At 33.5% G+C, this 4986-nt stretch overlaps 2 non-coding genes across 2 annotated transcripts; one reads left to right on the top strand and one right to left on the bottom strand.

Annotated features, from left to right (window-relative positions):
* Nucleotides 1-743: 743 nt before the first annotated feature.
* TRNAG-UCC (transfer RNA glycine (anticodon UCC)) lies at nucleotides 744-815 on the top strand. Its single transcript has one exon. It is a non-coding gene; the product is annotated as a tRNA-Gly (tRNA).
* Nucleotides 816-3101: 2286 nt separating this feature from the next.
* On the bottom strand, nucleotides 3102-3173 carry TRNAG-UCC (transfer RNA glycine (anticodon UCC)). Its single transcript has one exon. It is a non-coding gene; the product is annotated as a tRNA-Gly (tRNA).
* Between the last annotated feature and the right edge of the window lie 1813 nt (nucleotides 3174-4986).

Genomic DNA, 4986 nt, shown 5'->3' with positions numbered 1-4986 from the left:
CACTGTAAACATTTTATTTTCAGGCTGAAAGATCCGATTAGATAATCACACTTCGTGAGCTTCTTTACCTTATTCAATTAGAGTAGATTATTTTTATTTGGGTCCATCCCTGGAAATGTTGGTACCCTTGGATGGGTATGTGAAAGGAATAACTGAGAAATCCTACTTCTGCTATAGTGAACACACACAGAACTTCTTCAATCTCCTTCTCCAATATTCTTCAATAAACTAAGGGCTGAGAGAGAGAGAGAGAGAATACGCTGATCACTGGGCCAAATTTGGTCGACCATCTTTTATTGACGAAATATCGAAGTTCTCTTGCACATGAGCAGTTTCAGAATAAAGATAACATTTTAATGGCTACGAAAAATGGGAATCCTTTTTCTTATCCTTTATTTAACTTTTAAAAAATAAATCTGTTTTCTACGTGTTGAAATGTTTTAATTGCTAATGAACCTTGCGTATGTCTTCTACATGTAATTCGCTATATCGATATCAATGCTTTGTTTTAAAATCATTAAGAGATACTCGGAAAAAACGCTTAAAAGTCTCTCTCTGTTTGCTGTTCGGGTTGTTTTTAAGTGAGTTCAGTGACACCCAAATGAATTCGTAGAACAAAACCGGTATATTACGGATGAGGTAACACGTGACTTACTTTCTGAATGCCCTAATTACGTCAGAAGTTTTGAAAGAGGTTAGCGATTGTAATAGTTTCTAAGAATGTTTTACGCATAAGACGACGTGCGATGGTGGTATAAAGGTTAGCATAGCTGCCTTCCAAGCAGTTGACCCGGGTTCGATTCCCGGCCATCGCAAAAGTGTTATTTTAAATTTTACAGAAGAATTTTATTTACAATTCAAAAGTTAAAATTACTATATTTTTATAGGTATTTCAGTTTACTGTTATTGGTGTTCAATCCTCGCTTTCATCTTAAACAATGCTTGTGGTTTATGCAAACAAAAAAGAAAGTCAAAATTGAATTAAAAGAGAGTTGAATCGTTTTCTATTTTATGTGTTATATTGTAGATGAATTAACGAATGTAAAAGAAATAGGAAACGGACAGCTTCTTTACACGTAACTTTTATGAGTCAGTCGAGGACGTGCTAAAGATGTTCATTTAGATCCTTCAGCATCGTTATTGCTACGATAGGAAGCACCTCGAATTAGTTGGTGTTTAAGTAGCTTTAAGTCAGAGTTTATTTTTTTAATTTAAGTCAAGATTTATGTTGCTATAAATCTTCTTAGTAAGTATTATTTCATTTATAATATTTGAAATATTACATCTGGTTTTTTTTCTAGATTAAATTTTATTTATAGAAATTTTAACACACCCTTTTCCAAATTAAAAAATTAATTATTAAATACAAAAAAAACACAAAGTGAAACTGTATATCGACATTTTTTTTTTTTTTTTGGTAATTTTTTGGAAAATTCACTACTTTCGATGTCCATGCTGTAGATACTTCAAACAGCATAACTTTCTCAATGTTATCGACTAAAGGGTAATGCAATTGAGATAGCTACGCTGTTTTGAAGTAATTTAAGATTACAAATTACATGCCTCAATCTGTCTACACAAATAATTCACATTGCTAATATTAGTTTTCTAACTTGTCTCTCTTAGGGTCCTTTTTATACTACATTATCAATCCTAAATCCTGCTGATCAGATCTCAGCGTAAGAGACCAGATTATGGGACCCGGGCCTGATATTATGAAGCCACTATCGCTTTATCTCTTCTGCTCAATGCCGTTCTCGATTGCTATCGGGGAGTGTGTATAACACGGAGCATCGCAGCAATGCTCGGCGTTGTACCCACTGCCCTTACAAGATGGTCCCTCAATTTCAAATGTCTTAATACATTATTACATGATCCGTGTCTGCTTCTGTTCCTCCTTAGGTTGAGCAAACCAAAGGTGAAATAAACTCAAAACACTGGAAATAGGAAAATAAATTCGCATTGCAATTTGGAAGTTCTAAGTAACTTTAGAAATGAACATTCCGATGTTAGAAAGGAAGTGGAAAGAAGAGAAACCAGTCTGATATCTGGAATGTGTGATGCGATTAAGAATAATTTGCTATTAAAGACCGCAAAATTGAAGATAATGCGAATAAGAAGAAACTTGGGGAAGAGTAAAAAGACGTGAATGAGAGAAAGTTAAATTGTGGGCCTATTTTGGCATTTTCCGGGGAATTATATACCGATAGACAGAAGTTTAAACCAATGAAGTTTCGCTGCCGGTTAGACAAAAAAAAAAAAACTGTTTTATCTAAAAAACAAATTATCCTTCGAATAAACTGTAATACAGTGCTGTATTGCAAAATGCGTTTTGCAACATGGAATTTTTTTTCAAATTTGCTATTAAAAATCAATAGAATTGGAAACATAACGAAAAAAAGTATGAATAAGAATAAAGATAGTAAGAAGACAGTTAACGAAAAGAAGTGAAAATAATATTAAAATAATGATTTTATCATCATTTAAATTGCAAAGTTGTTATGGTTATTCTGTTGTGATTTTGATTTTTACGCAATTAAAAAAAAAGTTCTGATGTCTGACAAATATCCATTGTGTGTGCAACAATCAATTGCAGAGCACGAGAGATATTTATTCAGTAGTGATTGTTACAACTAGCAAACGAAATTGCATTGAATGCGAACAGTTGCTGCCTGGTTTACGTTTAAAGGATGGGGATTTTCTATGAAGCACAACTTGTTTATATAAGAAGAGAAAATTTTCTGTGAACGTTTTCTTGATTCTTCATCTTCCGCAGATGTCGAAGGATACAAAATGAGGCAAAGTGAGCAAAAAAGTGGCTGTCTATGTTTTAATTATTACGGATTAACTACACTTTAATTAAACCCGTTTTTCCATCTCCGAGTGGATAAACTCACCAGGTTGCAACTAATGAGCCGATTCTCTTAGCACTCACTGGGGATGTCCCTTCACACACCAAATCAATCTGCTCTGAATACTCTCGATTTTCCTTTCAACCATTAATGAATTACCATAATTTAATTAATATCGAAATAAAGAGAAATATCTCAAGATTTTATTTACATTCGAAACAAATGTTTGTTTTAGAAAAAAAAAAAACTTGCGATGGCCGGGAATCGAACCCGGGTCAACTGCTTGGAAGGCAGCTATGCTAACCTCTATACCACCATCGCATCTATCTAAATATCTAAAGATTTCTTATGAACCATGCCGGTCATTCACCTATTTCAAGAATGATGACGTCGCTACATCGTTGAGGAAGTAAGTAAAGGCTTATGTCATGCGTAACATACCAATTTTGTTTCACCAATGAAGTTCAATGTTGATTCAACTCGCCGTATATTAATCCAAACAATAGAGAGAGAGAGAGAGAGAGAATTGTTAAATGGTAGAATTACGTCGTTCCTTTGGGATATCCCTAAAATCACAAAGGTTATTAATAAACAAAACAAACTTCGCATCGCATGAAGTTCTCCGTCTTAAACGAAGTATAAATATTATTCGGTTATCTTAAAGCTGTGTTAACAGAGAGAGACAAGAACAGTGTACGTCCCTTTCAACCCGAAGGGAGTTTTAAATAAAAACTCATGTGCTTTGAACCGATATGAGCTTTCTTAAAATCAGGAAAAGAAAAGGTGCACATTTCTGATACAAGCCAATTATGTGATTTAATTAATCTTAATCGACCTTGACAATTAGTCCTTTTTGGACAAATTCACCCAATGGTGATCATGAAACCGTAGTTAGCATCTTTAGAAGAAAAACGGAAAACTCTCTTTTAGAGATCAAAGGTGGAACGTTTCACTTCAGGCCTCCAATAAGTAATCTGAACGTGGTCATCACCATCCTTTTAGCCATTCTGAGGAGGTGATGTCGTCTTTACTCCTCCCGAAACAGAGAAACCAGCCAGTGGATACACCAGTTATAGACATAAATACACTGTTCTTATGGCAGTAGTTGTTGCGACCTCGATTCCCAATGACGTCACTATTGACTATGCCCACCTTTACCCATACTTATATATAGAAATAGGAAGAAATATTTAAGTTTCTGTGAGATGGGAAGCACATTTCTATTTATAGGAAATCTATTGCCTGACTGGTTAACAGAAGGATTAACTCATTTACTATGAACACAAGTCGCGAGTTTCAATCCCATGGTAGGAATGGGTGCTTGTGATTGTGTTTAGATAAGGATGGGTTTCATGTTTTGTTTTTTGATTTAAAGTCACTGCAGTGGTCTTAAGTAGTTAACATAATTATAATTCACCATTGATTTCTCAAGAAAGAATAATGATTATTAATAAAGTGCTAGCATTAAGTAGCAAATTCGGACTACTGTAGTCTGATGGGTTGATTTTCTGAAAGTATTTGCTCAACATGAATACAATATAGAAGGCGAATAGAAATGCATGCATTTCATTATATACATCAATTTTTTTCTTTTAAAATCATCTCAATGGTTTAATGATCTTAATAGAAAGTTTTGCTGGCTTAGCTGATTAAGGAGATACTACAGGGCATGAGAAAAATATCTTTTTTATTGTTAGGGTAGAAGATATTCAATTGGTGGGTGTTTAAGTGCTTTTAAGATAGAATGCATTTTATTATTAAGACAAGATTTGATAATATTATATTATTTAAATTAGATTTGATTATATTATATGCTTATATAAGAATTTTAACTGCCGAGATGTCGTTGATGCTTTAAATATTCTACTGTGATTTTGATTATTGCGCAATTAACAATGCAATACCATTGGTGAAAAATATGCAACAATGGCTAACAATTGAAGAGTATCATTGATGCTCTGCAATTGTTAGCATTGTTACTAATCAGCGAATAATATATGATTTTAAGACATAAAATCCGAAATTCACGCTTGCTCTTGTTATCATTCAGATAATGAGAGGTGTGATTGAAGTCTGATTAGCGGAATAATGAATTACTGACCATTTAAAACTATATATTTAGAAATTCAGGTAC

Source organism: Typopeltis vanoorti, chromosome 15 (assembly GCF_054136105.1).
Source record: "Typopeltis vanoorti isolate ZY-2024b chromosome 15, IOZ_Tvanoo_1.0, whole genome shotgun sequence".
In the NCBI taxonomy this organism is placed as follows: Eukaryota; Metazoa; Arthropoda; class Arachnida; order Uropygi; family Thelyphonidae; genus Typopeltis; species Typopeltis vanoorti.
The sequence above is the reverse complement of the archived record's forward strand: the minus strand, read 5'-3'. Positions and strand labels throughout refer to the sequence as shown.